Source organism: Rhinopithecus roxellana, chromosome 9 (assembly GCF_007565055.1).
Source record: "Rhinopithecus roxellana isolate Shanxi Qingling chromosome 9, ASM756505v1, whole genome shotgun sequence".
NCBI classification, from domain to species: domain Eukaryota; kingdom Metazoa; phylum Chordata; class Mammalia; order Primates; family Cercopithecidae; genus Rhinopithecus; species Rhinopithecus roxellana.
This window is the reverse complement of record NC_044557.1, coordinates 26,522,230-26,545,702: the sequence shown is the minus strand read 5'-3', so window position 1 is coordinate 26,545,702 and position 23,473 is coordinate 26,522,230. Positions and strand designations below refer to the sequence as shown.

General features: G+C 39.2%; 1 protein-coding gene across 2 annotated transcripts in view; it reads right to left on the bottom strand.

Annotated features, from left to right (window-relative positions):
• The window catches only part of NRG1 (neuregulin 1), a 1,136,884-nt gene that overhangs the window by 308,767 nt on the left and 804,644 nt on the right, over positions 1 to 23,473 (bottom strand). The gene's annotated exons all lie outside the window — the stretch shown is intronic.

The following is a 23,473-nucleotide window of genomic DNA, read 5'->3' as shown; positions in this document are numbered from 1 at the left end:
CATGGAATACTATGCAGCCATAAAAAAGGATGAGTTTGTGTCCTCTGTAGGGACATGGATGCAGCTGGAAACCATCATTCTCAGCAAACTGTCACAAGAACTGAAAACCAAACACCGCATGTTCTCACTCATAGGTGGGAATTGAACAATGAGATCACTTGGACTTGGGAAGGGGAACATCACACACTGGGGACTATCATGGGGAGGGGGGAGGGGTGAGGGATTGCATTGGGAGTTATTCATGATATAAATAATGAATTGATGGGTGCTGATGAGTTGATGGGTGCAGCACACCAACACGGCACAAGTATACATATGTAACAAACCTGCACGTTATGCACATGTACCCTAGAACTTAAAGTATAATACAAAAAAAAAAAAAACCATGGTCTGGGCAGATTCGGATATAACAGTTGTACAAGTAATGCAACCTGTTAGTGACAGAACACCTTCAGAAAGAACATCTCATACATTTTCTAAATGAAAAATGAAACAAGTTCTCACATTCTATTTGCAGTATGAGGTAAAGGAGCATTAACATCTCTGTGTTCATGAACTCTGGGATTTTGGACAAGCACATTAATTTTGTTCTGTGTCATCACTGGATTAGAGATGGAGTAGTGCTGTGACTATGTGAAAGAGTGCTGGATTGAGATTCTGAAACCTGGATGCAGTCCTGATCTAGGAGCGAGATACTTAAAATCCCTATTCTCAGTTTCCTAATCTAGAAAACAGTTCTGTGTTGATGACATCATGGTTGGGGTGGGAGAGAGGGGGCGAAAAGTTTAAATTATGGAATATATGTGAAAATAATGTAAAAACACCAGACGTTATTTGAATGTAAATAATTCTAAGTTCTTCTTTTTTTTTTTTTTTTTTGGAAGATGGTCTTGCTTTGTTACCCAGGCTAGAGTACAGTCGTGCATTCGTGGCTCTCTGCAGCCTTGACCTCCTGTCCTCAAGCGATCTTCACACATCAGCCTCCTGAGTAGCTGGGACTACCGGCATGTGCCACCAGACTAGGATAATTTTTTATTTTTCAGAGAGATGAGGTCTCACTATGTTGCCCTGACTGGTCTCAAACTCCTGGCTAAAGTGATCCTCCCATCTAAGCCTCCCAAAGTGCTGGACTTGCAGGCATAAGCCACTGCACCCAGCCAGAATTCTAAGTATTAATATAATTTTCCCTATTCATGATTTAGCATCAGGCCAGGTGGATTTAAAGTTACACTGGCTGGTATAAAAAAGTCAAGAGATAACAAGTGTTGGTGAGAGTGTAGAATAAAGGGAACCTTTGTCCACTTTCGGAGGGAATGCAAATTGTTATAGCCATTATGGAAAACAGTATAAAGGTTTCCCTCCCAAATTAAAAATTCTACTACCATATGACCCAGCAATCCCTCTTCTGGGTATGCCCAAAGGAAATGAAATAAACACCTCATGGAGATATCTGCACTCTTACGTTCACTGCAGCATTACTCACAATAGCCAAGATATGGAAACAACCTAAGAATCCATTAACAGATGAACTGGTGAAGAAATTGTGGTATAGATACACAATGGAATAATTATCCAGCCTAAAAAGGAGATTCTACCATTTGCAACAACACAAATGAACCTGCTAAGTGAACTATAAGCCAGACACAGAAACAAAACTACTGCATGATCTTACTTATATGTAGCATCTTTAAAAAAAATCAAATACATAGAAATAGAGAGTAGAATGGTAGTTCCTGGGGGCAGGGAGAGGAGAAAATGCAAAGTAGATGAGGGAACAAACTTGTAATCATGTAGAATCAGTATGTCTAGGTGGGGTATGGTGGCTCACTCCTGTAATTCCAGAACTTTGGGAGACCAAGGCAGGCGGATCACCTAAGGCCAGGAGTTCGAGACCAGCCTGGCCAACATGGTGAAACGCTGTCTCTACCAAAAATATAAAAGTTAGCTGGGCATGGTGATGCATGCCTATAATCCCAGCTACTCTGCAGGCTTAGGCATGAGAATCACTTGAACCCAGGAGGCGGAAGTTGCAGTGAGCTGAGATTGCGACACTGCACTCCAGCCTGAATGACAAGACTGAAACTCCGTCTCAAAAAAAAAAAAAAAAAAAAAAAGATCAGTGTGTCTAGAGATCTAATGTACAACAGGAAGATTATAGTAAAAAATATTGTATTGTATGTTCAAAATTTGCAGAATAAGTAGACTTTATGTGCTCTTACACACAAAAATGTTAACTATGGAAAGTGATAAATATGTTAAATTGCTTGCCTATAGTATTGATTTCACAGTGGATATGTATATTAAAATATCATGTTCTAGGAATGTAATTCTCTGCAAACCTAGCTGCTGAAACTGCCTGCTGTAACCTGAAATCACTTTTATCTAATAGCTGCAAGATTAGTTTTACCCACTGCACTGTTGTCACTCACCAATCAAAATTTGCCAGCTCCCCAAAACTTTACTGTTGCCAATGAAATTTCTTTCAGAACAAGACATTTCTCCTTTTCGTAAAATTTCCAAACTTCTCTTTGTTCTTTTGACATACAGAAGACTATCAGGTCTGTGTGTTTGTCCTGTATTGCAACTCTTATCTCCCCAATAAAAAGGTAAATTTAGAGATTCATCTCTATATTTTGTTTAACTTTGACACCAGAAGAAAGAAATGCTAAAAATCCAAGTCAAGGAAACAGTGTGCCAAACAGAGTTTTGCTTCCTTCACTAGATTTTTGGGAACTTAGCATCTAAAACTTTTTGAGTTCAAGCTTCTTATTTTATTAAGAAGAAACTGAAGCCCAGAAAGGTAAAGTAGGGCTTCATTTAGTTATTAGATATCTAAGGCTAGTCTATTCGGTCTATTTGGTGGTTTAGAAGAATAGGTAATTTTACAATAGTTGGTTAGATTATTAAGTGGTGGAAGGGCACAGGTTTTTAGACTCAATTAAGGGAAAAGTAAATAGTTCCAGGATATCTTCTCTGAGGATTTCTTTTCTTTTCTTTTCTTTTTTGGAGACAGAGTCTGGCTGGAGCCAGGCTAGAGTGCAATGGCGTGATCTCGAGTCATTTCAACCTCCGCCTCCCGGGTTCAAGCAATTCTCCTGCCTCAGCCTCCCAAATAGCTGGGATTACAGGTGCCCCCCACCACACCTGGCTAATTTTTGTATTTTTAGTAGAGATGGAGTTTCTCCATGTTGACCAGGCTGGTCTCAAACTTCTGGCCTCAAGTGATCCACCCACCTCGGCCTCCCAAAGTGCTGGGATTACAGGTGTGAGTCACCATGCCCAGCCATCTTTGAGGTTTTCTACTGAAAACAACTCACTAACAAGCTTTTTCCTTATAGACAACAGCTATAGTAGTATAATAGGCAGTTTCAGAAGGCACTTCTTTTGTTTCCTTCATAGAGTGTGATTGAGATGAGATACAGAAGATACTAATGTTTCTTTGCAAACCAGTCTTTCATTATATAGAAATTTCTTCTTTATACCTAAACGTTTTGTTAAGAAGGATTTTTTTTTTTTTTAGTAAAGGTTTTTAGTACTATTAAATCATGAGACAAGCTGAGCCCATTGGAAGAGTAGGAGCCAGAATTATTGAGAAAGTTCTATTTTACTGATAATGGAGAAAAAAATTTAAAAAAGACCACTGAACATTTTAGAGTAAATGAGAGAGCCCCATATTAAAAATCTCAGTAACTTGCATCCCACATAATTTTATACATATATATATCTCTCACTTTTTAGATCTATGAAAATTACAGTCTGATAGGATATATAGTCTTAATATCTAGACATAGTCTTCATGCTGTTGTGTGTTTTTCCTCTATGGATAGAATAATGAGTTATTGGCTTTTCTTTATTTCTTAGATAAATCTTAAAGTAGAGGCAAAAGACAAAAAAAAGGCAATGAAATAGGATCTATTTTGTATTCAGATGAAGAAGAGAGAAATAGATAACTCTCACTTTTTGCTGTATTGTGCTCTTGGAAGTTGTTTGAAAGCAGAACCAGTGAAAAACAAGTTGTTGTTGTCTGGGTTTTTTTCCAGGCCTTCAGTTGCCTGCTTTTGCTCATAGGCTGGCAAAGTAAAATGCTGACTGAGTTTATAAATGGATCTATAGAAACTGATGAATCAGGTCCTGAAACCAAAAGATGAATAGATGTGACTAGCAAAAAGTGAAATAAAGGTGATTTTCAAGCATCAAATGTTCGAAGTTGAAAGGCATTTGAGTTTATTTATGTTTGCCCTCAAATTGTAAACTCTGACAGGTACTTAAGAGCCCTTCCCAGAAAATGGTTTTAACAGGTCATGTACAGTCAGTCTTAAAGCTCACAGCCTAAAACTGAAGACGACCTAGCACCTTTTAAGTTAAATGTCTAGTTACTTTCATCTATGAAGGCTCTGTAAGAAATGAAGTAGTTGTATACAGATATACAGTCCACAAAGTTTCATTCATTAGCACACACAAGAAGCTGGACATATTGTCTGACTCACTTTAGATGGTGTTTTCTAACAATTTTCATTCATTCACTCTTATGTTTATTAAGTAATATCTGTGTGCCAAACCCTCTTCCAAGGCTGGAATTACTGCCGTGAACAAACAGATAAAGTTGTTCTCCAATGGAGCTTGCTTTCTATTTCAGGGGCAGGAGTGGCAGGAAACAGACAAAAGACATATCAGTAAAATATCGGGCAGTGGTAAGTGTTCTGCACAACATTAACATAAGGTGCTGTGAAGTTCAATGACTGCTACCAACACCAGCCTGAGGTGAGAGAAGGCCTCTATGAGAGTGTGGTATTTAATTTGAGAGCTGACTAGACAAGATATCAGTCTTTTGCAGATTTGAGGAGAAAGTGTTCCAGCTATAGAAAATAGCAGTTGCAAAGGCCCTAAGGCCTCCAGGTTGGAGGAACAGCAATAACTGCAGTCCAGTGACTGTGAGGTATAATAGACAATGGGAAAGTGACAGGAAATAAGATCAAATAGGGGTCAGGACAGGGAGTTTCATTTTATTCTAAATGAAGTAAAAAGCCAATAGAGAGTTTAAACAAGGGATCAACAAAACCTAATTCATGTCTTCTCCTCCTCCCCCTCCTCCTCCCCTCCTCCTCCCCTCCTCCTCCCCCTCCTCTTCCTCCTCCTCCTCCTCCTCCTCCTCCTCCTCCTCCTCCTCCTCCTTCTTCTTCTTCTTCTTCTTCTTCTTCTTCTTCTTCTTCTTCTTCTTCTTCTTCTTCTTCTTCTTCTTCTTCTTCTTCTTCTTCCTCCTCCTCCTCCTCCTCCTCCTCCTCCTCCTCTTTTTTTAATTAGAAATGGGGTCTCACTGTGTTGTCCAGGTTGGTCTTGAACTCCTGGCAATCCTCCCACCTCAGCCTCCTGGAGTAGCTGGGACTACTAGTGCAAGCCACCATACTTGGCTAACTCATACATCAAAGACATCATTCTGGCTGTTCTAAGGAGAATTCGTTGGAAAAGGCAAATGTAAAATTTTTAAAAAGTGTTTAAAAAACACCACTAAACTATGCAAGAGAGTATAATAGCTTAGACTAAGGAGAAGAAGTGAAGATAGGAAAAACTGAAAGGATTCCAGGGATATTTGGAATTAGAGTTTATAGGATGTGAGGATCAGAAGACAGTGAGGGAAAGAAGGGAATAACTACCAGATAGCTGGCTCAGATAATTGGGTAGATAGCATGGTGTTTATTGAGATGGGCAAGACCAGAAGAAGAGCTGGTTGGGGAAAAGCCTGAATCTTTGTTTCATTGATGTTCAACTGGAGATGCCTACTGGACAGCCATATGCAGAGGTCAGTTGGACCTCTGAGTCTGGAGTTCAGGGAGACACAGAGGGGAACTAGAATGTTAGGTGTCATCAGTATATGTATGGTATTTAAAACCATTTGAGATAATGTAATAAATGAAGAGAATAATCCCAGGGATGCTTGGCATTTGGAAGTTAAACAGAGGAGAAAGAGTGAAGGACAATGAGAATGAGCAGCCAGTGAAACAGAAAACCAGGAGGAAGATTTACTAAAAATTCATAGTTTTGCCTACTGTAAGATCTGGTGATCCTCTCCTCCCCTTTAGCTGTATTTGGGGAAACAAATAAGCAAACACAAATTCCAGAATAATTGTAAGCCTCTTGGTAATGCTAATTATGTGAATTAGCTGAACCTCACAAAATACATTTATTTGTTTCGCGTAGATAACTGCTAGGAGAAGGGAGAGGAAGCAGTGATGTTAGGAAATGACTTCATCTGCAATGAAAGCATAAAGAGGCATGATACCTACACATTATGAAAATATCATGTCAAAATTCATAAAGCAAAACCTATAGGACACAAAAGAAAAAAAGGCAGAAATATGTTAGTTGTGGTAGACTTTAATACTCCTCTCTCAGCCCGTGACTGATTTATTGCCTTTGGAAATGTGAAACAATCAGGATAAAGTCTCTGGTTAATTTCTTCTTACAGCTCTTTGATCCATGCTTTGAGAATGAAAAGCTAAAGCTACATAAAGCCATAGAAAAATAGCCAGAACATGGATCAGTGTATTAAAATACTTTCATTTATTTTATTCTTATTGTCTATATTTAAACTGTACAACATGAAGTTTTGATATGGATATACAAGTGCATAGTTAAGTGATTACACGGATCCAATGTACTTTTAAGGTGCTCTACATGCAGCCGGGCACGGTGACTCACGCCTGTAATACTTTGGGAGGCCGAGGTGGGTGGATCATGAGGTCAAGAGATCGACACCATCCTGGCCAACATGGTGAAACCCCATCTCTACTAAAAATACGAAAATTAGTTGGGTGTAGTGGCATGTACCTGTCATCCCAGCTACTCGGGAGGCTGAGACAGGAGAATCGCTTGAACTCGGGAGAAGGAGTTTGCAGGGAGCGGAGATCCCACCACTGCATTCTAACCTGGTGACAGAGCGAGAGTCCATCTCAAAAAAAAAAAAAAAAAAAAAAAAAAGGACAAAGATAAAAAGAGGTGCTTTACATGCTGAAGACCAAAACCTTCTATGGAGAAGAGGCATGTGAATAACTTGCTTCTATCACATTTGGTAACTATCAGCATGTATATGTAGGCACTAACTAGAAACTCCATCTTCCTGGTCACTATGCCTTGTTTTGTTATGATAAAACACAACAAAACAAACAAAAACTTTCCCCAAAAAAGTCTTCTTGAAATTAAATGAAGCCTCTTACTTTGAATACCAAGTCTTTGTAACAGAGAGATTTGGGCCAATTGTCATGTAAATGACATAGAGGGACACTTCAGTTCAAAAGAAAAGATTAAAGTAGAAATATTTTCTTTTTGCTGGTCATTACTAAGAGGAATCATATTAAACTTTAAAAACATTGACTAAATAGGGATTTCTATTTCCTTTTATATTACAAGGGAGTTCTCTATTCTAGTTTCTATTGTTTGAATTGGAGAACAAAATCAGTGACGGGGTAGAAAGAATTTGCTTTCTACAAGAAGGCAAAAACAGGAGTGCTCTAGGAAAGGAACCAACTACAAATGTGAAAGCACTTTACAGAAAAGAATCAGGCCATACATGACTGGACACCATCCTTCATGTAGACTGGGATCATGTGTTTTGCTTACTGTATGTGGAACAGTATCTGGCAAAGTAGATGTTCTCTAAGTGGCACCAGAATGAATAAATGAATGAAACTACCATGTAGGTTGAACTGTGATAGGTTTCAGTTGAAGAGAGGGACAAACTTCTAAGAGGAGGTATAATTTCTTTTTCTTTCTTTTCTTTTCTTTTTTTTTTTTTTTTTTGAGACAGTCTCATTCCGTCACTTAGGCTGGAGTGCAATGGCGCAATCTCATCTCACTGCAACCTCTGCCTCCCGGGTTCAACTGATTCTCCTTCCTCAACCTCTCGAGTAGCTGGGATTACAGGCACCCACCACCATGCCCGGCTAATTTTTGTATTTTTAGTAGAGATGGGGTTTCTCCATGTTGGCCAGGCTGGTCTCAAACTCCTGACCTCAGGTGATACACCCTCCTCGGCCTCCCAAAGTACTGAGATTATAGGCGTGAGCCACTGCGCCTGGCAAGGAGATCTAATTTCTTTCAGTGTCAAGTACCAATTAGGATGCACAGTTGACCCTTCAACAATATGGGCATTGTGCCGGAGGGGGAGTCCAACCACCCATGAAAATCTTCATATACCTTTTGGCTCCCTCAAAACTTAGCTATTAATAACCTATTGTCGACTAGAAGACTTACCAGCAGCATAAATAATTGATAATGCATAGTTTGTATGTTATATGTAGTCTATACTGTATTCTTACAATAAAGTAAGCTAGATAAAGGAAACTTATAGAGAAAATCATAAGGAAGAGAAAAGATATTTACTAATAACTAAATGGAAGCGAATCCCCATAAAGGTCTTTATCCTGGTCATCTTCAGATTGAGTAGGGTACGGAGGAGGGGTTGGTCTTGGTGTCTCATGAGTGACAGAGGTGGGAGAATATCTGTGTATAGGTGGACCAAAACTTTTCAAATCTGTATTGTTCAAGGGTCAGCTGTCTACTTGTCTCAGGTCCTTTTTAAAAATAAGATCACATCACTTGTGAAAGAGAACACAAGCAAACAGGAGGGCTAATTATCAAGATTATAGGTCAGAAAATATTATGAGATTTTTGTGAAAAGGAAGGGTATAAAATGTACTGTTTTTCACTTAAAGAATTTCTGTTCTTGTTATGAAGATGAAAATTCAGTTGTGCATACATGGGAAATAATTCTAAAATCAAATAACTTGGGTCTATAAATAAAAGATTGTTTGAACAGTTTTTCCTCTAAGGGCTGACAGCCAATTAAACAATCAGTAAAAAGAACAGCATTAGTCATAAATAGATTTCCCTCAGGAGATCAAGCGGGCAGATCACTTGAAGTCAGGAGTTTCAGACCATCGTGGCCACCATGGTGAAAACCCATCTCTACCAAAAATCCAAAAAATTAGCCAGGTGTGGTGGTGTGCACCTGTAATCCCAGCTACTCAGAGGCTGAGGCACGAGAATTGCTTGAACCTGGGGTGGAGGTTGCAGTGAGCTGAGATCATTCCACTGTACTCCAGCCTGGGTGACAGAGAGAGACTGTCTCAAACTAAATAAATAAATAGGTTTCCCTATTCTGTAGTGATGCGATCTTTCAAGAGGTTTAAAAAAAACATGTTGCAATTCTGTTGATTGAGTTCCTCAGCTCTGATTATCAGTCTCATTTGATCATTAACCTAATTGGTATCTAAATCAAGGAAAACTATTCAGTGATTGCTTCTTGATTTTTTAAAAAAATATTTTGACTGGTGAGTGTAACAACTTATTTATATTGTGTCTTAAGCTGTGCCTGCTATACTGTTGTTTTGATTCAACTTGGAAATATAATTTACTAATAAAAACACTGAATTAGCAGTAATGGGTCAAATTGGGCTGTGATGAAATTCACAGAACTCAGAAAATTGAGGGATCATCAGGGATTTGATTCCATGAAAGACAATCTGGAATTACTCTATTGTAGCTTCAGACATAGAGAAGCTCTTGATATAGTACAAATCCTTTATTTATAGGTATGAAAAGGAAGGTCTAGTATTGAATGTGCACTATTTGGCAGGTGTTATGCTGGTAGGATCATGTATGGTACCTCATTTCATTCCCACAGAAAACTGGGATTCATAAAGCAAAGTGATTTTCCTCTGGCCAATGATGCTATATAAGTAGGCTAATTCAGGAGCCGAATTTGTTTTTCTACCTTCTAATATAGTAATGGTGGCTTAACGATGGGGATATCTTCTGAGAAATGTGTCAGTAGGCAATTCCATCACTGAATGTGCTTATACAAATCTAGATGGTACAGCCTACTACACACCTCAACTACATGATATAACCTATCGTTCCTAGGCTACAAACCTGTACATCAAGTCACTGTACTGAACACTAGACAACTGTAATACAAGGGTAAGTATTTATACATCTAAACTTATCTAAACTTAGAACATGTACATTACAAAATACAGAATAAAAGACAAAAAATGGTATACATGTGTGAGGCACTTCCCATAAATGGAGCTTACAGGACTAGATGTTGCTCTGGTGAGTCAGTGAGTAAGTGGTGAGTGAATGTGAAGGCCTAGGCCATTAATGTGCATTACTGTAGATGGTCTAAACACTGCACACTTGGCTACACTAAATTTATAACAAAAATATTTCTTCAATAATAAATTAACCTTAGCTGGCCAGGCATAGTGGCTCAGGCCTGTAATCTCAGCACTTTGGGAGGTCAAGGTAGGAGGATCACTTGAGCTCAAAAGTTTGAGAGCAGCCTCCAAAAAAAGAAAAAAAAGGGTATGGGAAGAGGACTGGGCACAGAGTAAGATCTAGGCCAATGCCAATTCTTTTTCTCACTAAAATGGAGACATTTGACAAGTTTTTAATTGCCCTTGAATTTGGTTTTCTTCTTTCCAAAGTAGAGATCTATCTCATGGGGTTTCATCAAATAATGTATGTCAAAAAAGAAAAACCTCAAAACAGTAAAGGCCATACATGAGTGGTTCTCAATCCTATTGTACCGTTTTTAGAAGTTTCTAAGGCATCTTAAATACCTTGAAATGAAGTTCATAGCTGCTAATAATGTATCTACAAAGATGATTTTAAACAATCAAAATACTACCCGTCACATAGAAGAGAAAGAAAGGAAAATAATTGGTAATAACAATAAAACACAGATCCGTAATTCCTCCACAATTCTGAAATCCAAATGGCTCAGAAATCCAAAAACATTTCACAACTTACTCGGCAGCAATCCTGATATAGGCCCACATGAAGCTGTTGTGGCCTTTATTTTTCCTGAGATATTTTTCAAGGCAGGATATGCTTTATGCATCAGAAATTAAACTCTTACCTAGGCAATTGAATACACAGGCTATCTTCTTAGAGAAAACTAAAATTTGTAAAGCCTCACATGGAAAAGATTGAGGTGGATTACATCCAATGTTTGTTTTGAAGAGCAGAGTGAGTTTCTCTGCACCACAGTCTGATGTGCAGGGATGGAAAGGCTGGGCTTGCCTGAGCTGCAGCTGACTGGGGATGGGTTGCGAGGGGGCAGCTGGATCCTAGCAGGGCTAAAAGCAACCTGGTTTCTTCAGTTATTATAAATGTTTTAGGTTGGTGTTATTTGTTTCAGGAGTTGAGTATCAACAACGATGCTCGAAATCACAAATAATTGCTGTGGAAGGACCGTCTGTTGCCTAAAATTTAACCAAACATTTTATTGCAGAAAAGCCTCTGAGCCATATGGTCCTACCCACCTCCTGAAAGACATTTATAGTTCACTCTTTCCTATAAACAGTTTAAAGTAACCATGATAAACATTCTGGAGAAAAGCTAAACTTGCATTTGCTCTTCTCCTGTTGATTATTTGCGATAATAAGAAAATGTTTACACATGCAGAGGTGAAGTTTATGTGGGAGGCCCTAATGCATACACTCCTTATACGGTGATTTACTGCTTGTTTATGTTGAGAATCAGAAATAATGAACATAATTTTCCAAACTGACACATCATTTCAATAGCTCCTGTGTACGAGGCTCTGATATGTAGATTGTCAATAAGATATTAATTTCATACAGAATATGTTAAGGAGCAAGATATATGTTGTCTCAGTTTTTTTTTTTCTTCCAATGTTGACCACAGATTTTTTTTCCTAAGGCAAAGGTGTCATGGAAAATATATTTCCAGAAGCATTTTAAATTTTCAGAGGAAGACCTAGGACTTGGGAAACCAAAGTCATGGCAAGATTGAAATGAGTTACAGGTTCAGAATCTGGTTCCAAATGTCTGGAAGTCAGTACATACACAAATTAACATAATTTTGCTAGTACTTCTTGGAATTTTCTACTTAACGAGAATAGACATCAATGGAGAGTGGCATTCTAAAATGAAAAAATAGCTTATATTCTATGCAGAACCTGGCCTACTCACCTCTTTGTCTCAAGAAAAGATTGCTATGGGAATGATGTCTATTTGTAGTAAATGTCTTATTAAAGGGAAATTAGAAAGAATTGATAGGTAAAAGGTATTCAAATATTGTATCAGAGAAAACACTTTATTATTTCTTATTCTTACATGGTTTGAACAGTCTAAGCAAAATATTGAACACGGTACAGAGATAGATACCGTACACTCTTGGACTCACAGTAGAAGTTTACACGTTAGAATATTACCCTCTGGACACAAACAAATGGAAGAACATACCATGCTCATGGATAGGAAGAATCAATATCGTGAAAATGGCCATACTGCCCAAGGTTATTTATAGATTCAATGCCATCCCCATCAAGCTACCAATGAGTTTCTTCACAGAATTGGAAAAAACTGCTTTAAAGTTCATATGGAACCAAAAAAGAGCCCACATTGCCAAGACAATCCTAAGTCAAAAGAACAAAGCTGGAGGCACCACGCTACCTGACTTCAAACTATACTACAAGGCTACAGTAACCAAAACAGCATGATACGGGTACCAAAACAGAGATATAGACCAATGGAACAGAACAGAGTCCTCAGAAATAATACCACACATCTACAGTCATCTGATCTTTGACAAACCTGAGAGAAACAAGACATGGGGAAAGGATTCCCTATTTAATAAATGGTGCTGGGAAAATTGGCTAGCCATAAGTAGAAAGCTGAAACTGGATCCTTTCCTTACTCCTTATACGAACATTAATTCAAGATGGATTAGAGACTTAAATGTTAGACCTAATACCATAAAAACCCTAGAAGAAAACCTAGGTAGTACCATTCAGGACATAGGCATGGGCAAGGACTTCATGTCTAAAACACCAAAAGCAATGGCAACAAAAGCCAAAATTGACAAATGGGATCTAATTAAACTAAAGAGCTTCTGCACAGCAAAAGAAACTACCATCAGAGTGAACAGGCAACCTACAGAATGGGAGAAAATTTTTGCAATCTACTCATCTGACAAAGGGCTGATATCCAGAACCTGCAAAGAACTCAAACAAATTTACAGGAAAAAAACAAACAACCCCATCAAAAAGTGGGCAAAGGATATGAACAGACATTTCTCAAAAGAAGACATTCATACAGCCAACAGACACATGAAAAAATGCTCATCATCACTCGCCATCAGAGAAATGCAAATCAAAACCACAATGAGATACCATCTCACACCAGTTAGAATGGCAATCATTAAAAAGTCAGGAAACAACAGGTGCTGGAGAGGATGTGGAGAAATAGGAACACTTTTACACTATTGGTGGGATTGTAAACTAGTTCAACCATTATGGAAAAGAGTATGGCAATTCCTCAAGGATCTAGAACTAGATGTAGCATATGACCCAGCCATCCCACTACTGGGTATATACCCAAAGGATTATAAATCATGCTGCTATAAAGACACATGCACACGTATGTTTATTGCGGCACTATTCACGATAGCAAAGACTTGGAATCAACCCAAATGTCCATCAGTGACAGACTGGATTAAGAAAATGTGGCACATATACACCATGGAATACTATGCAGCCATAAAAAAGGATGAGTTTGCGTCCTTTGTAGGGACATGGATGCAGCTGGAAACCATCATTCTTAGCAAACTATCACAAGAACAGAAAACCAAACACTGCATGTTCTCACTCATAGGTGGGAACTGAACAATGAGATCACCTGGACTCGGGAAGGGGAACATCACACACCGGGGCCTATCACAGGGAGGGGGGAGGGGGGAGGGGGGAGGGGGGAGGGGGGAGGGGGGAGGGGGAGGGGGGAGGGGGGAGTGGGGAGGGATTACATTGGGAGTTATACCTGATATAAATGACGAATTGATGGGTGCTGACGAGTTCATGGGTACAGCACACCAACATGGCACAAGTATACATATGTAACAAACCTGCACGTTATGCACATGTACCCTAGAACTTAAAGTATAATAATAATAATAAAAAAAGAATATTACCCTCTGTACTTTTGTTTTTCCACCAGATCTATCTTTTGAAACATGTAATGGCTCCTAGTTGCCAAGAGAGTGAACTCAAATCTTCTTAGTATAGCATGCAAAGGTTTTTACAATTAAGCCCCAATTTCCTTTCTAGGATTAGCTATTTCTCACTTATTCTAGCCTCTAGCCTATGTGCTCTAGACTTTAGTGGTTCTGTACTTTTTGCTATCCTTTGGCCAATAAATTACCTTCCATGCCTCTGTACCTTTGTTTATACTGTCTTCTCATCTTGGAATGCCCTTCCTCTTTTTTATATTTCATAAAATACAACTTAGGGCCCAACTCAAATGTCACCTCCTCCATAAAGCCTCCCCAACTCAAAGTCAGTCCAAAACACTCCCTCTTTAGTTTACATCACAATTGTAGCACCAAGCAAAGCCCACTTTTTATTACCAGTCCATTCTGTATGTGTTATCCCTCCAACTAGATTTAGAGCTTATTTAAGGCAAACATTGTCTTGTTATCATTGTAGTAGATGGTCAATTAAATGTTTATTTTTGAGAATGATTTGATTAGAAGGAAATTAGGGCTGGGCACGGTGACTCACACCTGCAATCCCAGCACTTCAGGAGGCCGAGGCAGGCAGATCACTTGAGGTCAAGAGTTCAAGACCAGCCTGGCCAACATGATGAAACTCCGCCTCTACCAGAAAAGACAAAAAAGTAGTGGGGCATGGTAGCACAAGCCTGTGATCCCGGCTACTTGGGAGGCTGAGGTGGGAGAATCGCTTGAACCAGGGAGGTGGAGGTTGCAGTGAGCCAACATCATACCACTGCACTCCAGCCTGAGCGACAGAGCAAGACCTTGTCTAAAAAATAGAAGGAAATGAGTGTGATGGGTGAACACCTAAACTTTATCCTCCCCAAATAAACAAAATGAAACAAGGCAAACATCAGAATTATAATTTAAGGATATTAAGAAGTATTTTCCAGAGACCCTGTTTCAAAGCTAAAAGTTCAGCCAAAAAAGCTTGAGGAGGCATGGAGGATCAAGAAGCAAAGAGTTGCTATCAGTAACTTAAACAATTTGATCCTTGTCTTTGTGAAGCCAGAGCAGTTGTGTCCTTGAATTTCCTGATTTGACTGCCAGAAGAACATGAAATTTGGTGGTTGTGGCGGGGACATTAAAGACTGGTTAGAACATGAGAGTGATAAAGACAATTATTGAAGAGAGAGGGAAGAATCCCCCTTCCTGGGAAAAAAAGGGCATCTCCTCATCCTTGTGCTGGGAAGGAAGGCTCTGAATTTGGGCTCCCGTTTCCTTTCTCATTGCTCTGTTTTACCAGGAGGCAATAGTGCAAAGCAGTGCATCCAGGTTCCTGGGTAGAAATGAGTGGAGCCTAGGTCATGGTTACTAGGGCAGGAGGGAGGATAACAAGGGCTGGGCAAAAAGAATCATGTTATCAAGCAATCAGATGGCTCTGACAGTGAGATTGAAAGAGAAAGTTAGAAAAGAGATTTTTGCTGCAAAGTCAAACAGAAATTCAAATGTGCACTCCCATATTATTTCCCACAATGTTCCACTTTTGCCAAGTTTGAGAAAAATTATAATTATTATCAATATATGAAATAATACTAGTAGATATCATAGTTTAAAAGGTCAAAGATCTGTATATCTATATATTCCTTTCTGTTTTTTTTCTTTTTCTCCATTTTTGTTAAAAGGTAGTTGAGGGCAACTCCCTGGGAGAAGACTTTACAAATTTTTCTTCAAATGGTTCTGGGAAACTTCCTCTCTCCTTCTCTTGCCAACTGACTTTTCTTTAGCTCGGAACACACAGGCCTGAGATTAGTGAACAAAAAAGCACTGCAACCATCCCACCTTTGCCACCATCTCTTTCCTGGCTCATAGCTTAAAACAAAGGTTTAAGAGACTCTTCTATGCTCTTTCTTGGATTCTGCCTTCATTTATTTATTATCAAATAATTTCTAGCCCAGGTGCAGTGGTTCACATCTATAATCTCAGCACTTTGGAAGGTGGAAGTAGGAGGATCAATTAAGCCTAGGGGTTCGAGACCAGACTGCGCAACGTGGTGAAACTCCATCTCTACAAAAAATACAAAAAATAGCCAGGTGTGGTGGCATGCACCTGTAGTCCAAGCTATTCGGGAGGCTGAGGTGGGAGGATTGTTTGAGCCTAGGGGTTAAGGCTGCAGTGAGCTGTAATTGTATCACTGCACTCCAGCCTGGGTGACAGAGTGAGACCCTGTCTCTTTTTTTTTTTTTTTTTTTTTGAAGAAATGAGATCTCACTGTGTCACCCAGACTGGAGTGCAGTGGCTATTCACAGACACTACCACTGTGAACCACAGCCTAGAACTCCTGGCTTCAAGCAATGGTCTTGCCTCAGCCTCCCAAATAGCTAGCACTACAGGTGCTGCTACCCCACCTGCATTTTATTTAATTCTTTATCAACCTGCACTCACAGAGTTGTGGTGTAAATTAAAGGAGATGAAATATGTAAAATAATCTAGCATAATGTCCACTTAAAGTGCTCAATAAAATTATTCTATTCCTGCTTAGTCCCCTGAAGGTCTGAAGATTCTATCTTTGCTCTATCATAGTCACCTGCTCACTGGGTTGCCAGGTTTCCTATAGATATTGTCATATCTAAAATTCAATCACAGTTCAGTTAATTTGGCTCCAATGATCTCTTCTCTTGCCAGCCCATTCCCATCCCGGAACTTTATGTGCCAGCCATTTTGAAATGCCTGCCAATCCCCAAATATCCTGTGCTCTGCCATAAATCTTCATGATTGCATAGGTTGTATCTGATGCACTGATTCCCGTTTCCCTTTTGTGAATGGCACGTTTCTTCTCATACTTTAAGATTCAGCTGAATATATGCACCGTGTGTTAATAGATATGCATGAAGTTGATAGATGATTTTTTAGAAAATAAACAAAAAAGATTTAGCTAAAATGTCCTTACTTTTTAATACCAGTATATCCAAATATGTATTGCCACAGTATATTTCCACTCTTTGCTTTCATGTTTCTTCTGTTAGACTATGAATTTTAGAACATAGCTTATTCATCTTTGATGGTGCCTACTGCGTTGCCTGGCATATAACAGGTACTCAATGAATAAATGAATGAATGAATTTTCCTATGCTCAGGTCCAACAAAGTACATCGTAAATGGTTATATTGTTTTTTAAATCTCAAAGAAGACTTACACCTGAAATAAATGGAGCAACAGCAATTTTGGAGTTGTTTTTGTTGTTGTTGTTGTTGTTATTTTTTCGCTTTTGTTTTTTTTTTTTTTGGCTGGAGAGAGAACCACAGTACCCACTAAGCCTGACACACTTCAGTTCTATCAACAACTGATTTCACTATTTTTTAAATATATATTATTATTATTATTTGAGACAGGGTCTTGCTCTGTTGCCCAGGTTAGAGTATTGTGGCACACTCACATCTCATTGCAGCCCTAACCTCCTAGGCTCAAGCGATTCTCCCATCTCAACCTCCTGAGTATCTGGGACTGCAGGCATGCACTAGCATGCCCAGCTAAGTTTTGTATTTTTTTGTAGAGATGGGGTTCACGATGTTGCCCAGGCTGGTCTCAAACTCCTGAGCTCAAGCGGTTTTCCCACCTCAGCCTCTCCAAGTGTTGGGATTAGAGGTGTGAACCATCATGCCAGGCTGATGGCTTTGGACAATTTTAAACACCGCTTTCCTCCATACTCTTTTTTCAACTTGTTATTCAGAGACTCACCTCTCAATTCTCCTCACATCCTTCCTAAACACACACACACACACACACACACACACTCACACATACACACACACTTCAGAGGATTTTCTCAAGATAATTCAACATGATGATGACCTTTAAGAAGAAACCAGAGTAGAGTAAACAATGAGCACTTTGAAGAAACATTTTGTTGTCAGCTTATATTTGGGCTGAAGGCAGTGGCAGAGGGGAACCCTGGAGGAGTCAGGAGGTGCGGAGGAACCTCTACCATAAAAGCTACAACCCACCTCCCTCCCATTGTTTACACAGAAAAAAAAATAGCTAATTGACGTAGGATGTGGGTGAGCTTGGTTTTCATCTCAATCCTGTTTTGCCTCATCTTGCGGTTGCCTTAGGAGCACATCAGGGCCAACCATTTCCAGTGCTTTAGGGGGTAAAAAGAAATAAAATAAAACAACTCAGAGACTTTGGATCCTCCTCCCAGACTCCGGCCAGCTAAAAGAGCAATTCCAATCCCCAGGAGCTATGATTAAGTAAAAATTATGAAAATGTCAAATTCAAGATCTTGAGAGATTACACTAATTTAAGCCCTCGATATTTTATTCCTATTGATAAAATAACCTGGTTAGAAATCCTTCTGGCACCAGAATCTCTAGCAAATAGCATTAAACATTAGTCATTGGCAAAAGAAGTCTTGAGTAGGGAATTTTCAAGTCCTTTTGGTGGTTTACGTTGTTTTCTGTCCATGTGGGTACACCTACGTCAGTTGGTGATAAAAATAAACGCATTTCCTTAGCTTAGATTTAGGTGATATTAAAAGTAACAATGATTTAACAATTGCTTCTAAGGTGTTACATATAATATTTTGTTCATGTTAAAATTTAGTGGAGGCTCAAACTGAAGTGAACATATATAACTAAGCTAGCTTAGGAAAGTCAGAGTAATATGCTCTGATGAATTACCTAAACTTTAAAATAATGTTCGACTAAAGTTAATGATTACCTATAAAAATTTCAACCCCTAAGATTAACACTTTGGAAAAAGTTATCACAAGGTGTTATAGTAAGAAAGTAATCCTTCCTTTTACCATACAATCCATTATAGAACAACTGCTGCCTTACACATTATTATTATTATTTTTTTTTGACACAGGGTCTGGCTTTGTCACCCAGGCTGGGGTGCAGCCTTGACCTCCCTGGTTCAAGCGATCCTCCCACCTCAGCCCTTCAAATAGCTGGAACTACAGGCAGGCACCACCATGCTAGGCTAATTTTAAAAAATATTTTTTGTAGAGATCGGGTCTCACTGTGTTGCCCATGCTGGCCTCAAACTCTTGGACTGAAGCAATGCTCCCTCCCCAACTTCCCAAAATGCTGGGATTAGAGGTGGGAGCCACTGCACCCACTTTTTTTTTCAGTTTCCTTTAAGCAAAAATTAAAAATTGCTGACTAAGAGAATATAATAGAATCAAACATGTCTCTTACTCTTCTAGTACGCTGATGTCCCAAGATTATCAATTTCCTCTTTATGTAACTACATATGATGTAAATGTTTTCCACGGTGATTAGCTTCATTGTTATTTTGCAGAAGCGTTTCAGAGGGACTTGCTATATCATTGAAAAACCAAGAGAAGGATGAGACAACCTGATTAAAAGTATTTCAGGGTCGGGCACGGTGGCTTATGCCTGTAATCCCAGCACTTTGGGAGGCCGATGCGGGTGGATCACGAGATCAGGAGTTCAGATGAACCTGGCCAACAAAGTGAAACCCCATCTCTACTAAAAATACAAAAAAAATTAACCAGGTGTGGTGGTGGGTGCCTGTAATCCCAGCTACGTGGGAGACTGAGGCAAGGAGAATCACTTGAACCTGGGAGGTGGAGGTTGCAGTGAGCTGAGATTGAGCCACTGCACTCCAGCCCACACGACAGTGTGAGACTCTGTCTCAAAAAATAAAAATAAAAATAAAAAAATAAAAGTATTTTAGTTTTTTGAGCGCTAAATGTCCTTGGATATGAATTAAGAAAAACATACCATATTTTTCCCCATGGCTATCTTACTAAATAGTGCTGAGGTTTACATTGTCTCACCTTCCTTCCTGACTTTAACCTTCTCCCAGGATTGTGGAGAAGCTTTGCATGGAAATGAGAATCCTCTTAAGCCTTTTACTCATTTTTCTCCTCGACTCTAGTAAGCAAGAAGAAATACAAATAAGATATTCAAGAGGGTGAACCCCAAAGTTTTGATCTGCATTGCTGCTGCCAATATAAATACTCCTTCTGTCTACAGGAAATCGATCTTCTTTTTTTTTTTTTTTTTTTTTTTTTTTTTTTGAGACAGAGTCTCACTCTGTCACCCAGGTTGGAGTGCAGCGGCTCAGTCTTGGCTCACTGCAATCTCCACCTCTCTGGTTCAAGCAATTCTTGTGCCTTAGTCTCCCAAGTAGCTGGGATTACAGGCATGTGCCACCACGCCCAGCTAATTTTTGTATTTTTAGTAGAGACAGAGTTTCACCATGTTGGCCAGGCTGGTCTCGAACTCCAGGCTGGTCTCGAACTCCTGGTCTCAAGTGATCTTCCTGCCTTGGCCTCCCAAAGTGATGGGATTACAAGCATGAGCATCATGCCCAGTCAGGAAATTAGTCTTTCTATAAACTCTTAGACCTCCCAGAAGATGTGCCTTCTGAATCTATGCAAATCCACAAGCATAATGAAAAAATAAGTAAATCACTCGGCTGCTTTTGAATAGGCATCATACCCATGTTAGGAAAACAGAGACAGGTTCTTGTGACACAAAGCTGCCGTTGAATGAAATGCCATTTCAGATTGGATTTGGTCTGTGGCACTTTTGATTTCAAGGTTTTGTGTGACACAAATAGTGCTCTATATGTGTTATGAGCTCCAGAGATAGTTGTTAAAGCTGCTTTAAATAAACTGAGGTGTAGTCCAGAATTCAACAAATTAGTCCATTTATTTGAGATTTTGTTTCCTTTCAAGCCCTTATTCTGGGGACATAAGAATAAAAATGTTTGGCTTGTTAACCATATAGAAGGAAAACTGCTAGTACCAAAGACCAAAGCAGACTTCTCAGCGAACATCCCCACTCCACAGCCACAGCCTCTTCTCATGTACAACAAAGCCAACTCTTCTCTCCTGTCTAGTGATCTTCAGGTGCTTAGAGCCAAATTTTAGGAAATTAGTAATCCGTATGAAACACCCTCACTTCTGATAAATCCTGGGGTGGTTCGTGAATATTAATTATGCCTTCCTTACTTAATCTTAATAGATGACAATTCTGGCTGTCATAAGAAGAAGATAAAAATGAACCTCAGCTCTTCTAAATAGGTAAGGAATGAATTAAAGAAAAGGGAGGAGAGAAGTGAGAGAAGTTAGTTGGCCAGTATCATTGTTTGTTTTTTGGTTAATGTTCATTTTGAATCAGGGCTAATACTTAGGCTTTGAACTGCACATTCAGAGCCTGTGTCACCCAGAAGGTGAAATAAGCAGTGAGGAAAATCACGTGGTTCAATAATCTCAAGAAATGAAGAAATGTACCAGCAGGATTCTTAGGGGAAATTCACTTGTGGACAGATGGTGTGCTTACCACCAGCCACTCTTGTCTTTGACTATTACAGTCAGCTCTCCATATCCATGGGTTCTGCATCCGTGGATTCAACCAACCATGGATAAAAAGATATTTGGAAAAAAAATAAAACTAACGTAAATTTGAAAATACAGTATAACAATACTTTCTATAGCATTTATGTAACTCTAGGTATTATAAATAATCTAGGATGATTTAAAGTATTCAGGGGGATATACATAGGCTGTATACAAATACTATGCCATTTTATATGAAGGACATGAGCAACTGTGGATTTTGGTATCTGCAAGGAGTCCTGGGACCCATCTGTCAAGGATACAGATGAACAACTATAGTGTGTGTCACTCTCAGGTGATGATCAATCTTGGTATTGCCTTTTGTAAAGCATCCCATAATGGCTACTTTCCTCCCCAAATTCTCTGTGAATCACCACTATATGTAAGGGCAGCAGCTAGGAAATACTGTTTTGTTTGATCTTGCTCCAGAGAAAAATCAGTCACAGACATTTAAAGCTATTGGGGCTCTTTGAGGTGATTCAGTCCCATCTCCTCCTCCAAAGGTAAGATGGGCAAGGCTCAAAGGGGCAAAACGACATTTTCGAAGGTGGCCTCATTTGTTAGACCTGCTCTTCTTTATTGCTGGGTTTGTATTCGTCAAAGGCAACTCTTCCACTTTTGACAAAATTGTGGGACTCCCCAGGAAAGAATGCTGTTCCTCATTGTGGCATTGGGGAATGGACAGAAAAATACAATTAAAATGCCTGGGATTACCAAATCATGGGTTCCCCCTTTAGGAAATGCCTGAGCCCTATCACAATCCACTAACCAGTCAACTGCTTTAATGATTTAGTTCATGTTACCTTGGCTCTTCTACAAAGTATAAAAATAGGTGATTAAAACATGTTTCATCTATTAAGAATTGCATGCAAGCAAAATGATGCATATATGAGAAACATAAGAAAATGGTATTGGGCTGGGCACAGTGGCTCACGCCTATAATCCCAGCACTTTGGGAGGTTGCAGCGGGAGGATTGCTTGAGCCCAGGAGTTTGAGACCAGCCTAGGCAACAAAGTATCTACAAAAAACAAAACCCAAAATAAAAAAAAACTACAATTAACTGCATATGGAGAAGCACACCTATAGTGCCAGCTACCTGAGAGGCTGAGTCGGGAGGATCCCTTGAGCCCAGGAATTTGAGGTGGCAGTGAAATATGATAGTGCCACTGCCCTTCTGCCTGGGTGACAAAGTGAGACTCTATCTCAAGGAAAAAGAAAGAAAGAAAGAAAGAAAGAAAAAAAAAGAAAGAAGAAAGAAGAAAGAAAGAAAGAAAGAAAGAAAAACAGAAAAAAGAAGAAGAAAGAAAGAAAAAGAAGAAGAAAGAAGAAAGAGAAGAAAAGAAAGAAAAAGAAGAACGAAAGACAGGAAGAAAGGAGCAAGAATAGGAGAAGAAGTAGAAAGGAAGAACAAAAGGAACGAAAGAGAAGAACCAAGCCCTACAACGAAAGAAAGCCATCAAAGAAAGCTCAGAACACAAAACCGAACGAAAGCAAAAAAGAACAGCCATAAGCCCCAGAAGAAGACGCGAAGGAAACAGGACAGGAAGGAGGAGAGGTCCAGAAAAAAAGAAAGAAAGAAAGAAGGAAGGAAGGGAAGGGAGGAAATTGTATTGCATATCTTAATCTTCAGACACTATCAAAGCATTGTGCCATTGATAATTGATCCAAGACAAGAACACACAATACAGTCCATACTGTCAAAAAATCCCTAGGATTTTTCTAAAGCCATACATTTTTTTTTCTCACTTTAAGAAACTTCGTAATAGAAATGCATTCCGGAAAAGCATGATTTTCTAGTAAATACAAGATATTTATACAAACAAAAAATAATCATAAATGCTTCTATCTAGGAAGGCTTGGTAAATAATATACAGATTGCTAATGCCTATTATGGGAGAAAAATGTACATCAGCCCACAGAACAATAAGAACACTTACTTGCTAGAAGTTTGTTTTCGTACAGACACTTCTGGTACAAAATGGAAAACTTTGTAATATCTGCCCTTCCATTGTTTCCCCAGACATCTGGAACCATGGCTGTCTTTCTGCCTTAGCTGCCACTTGTCCTAGCATCCTTCCATGTTC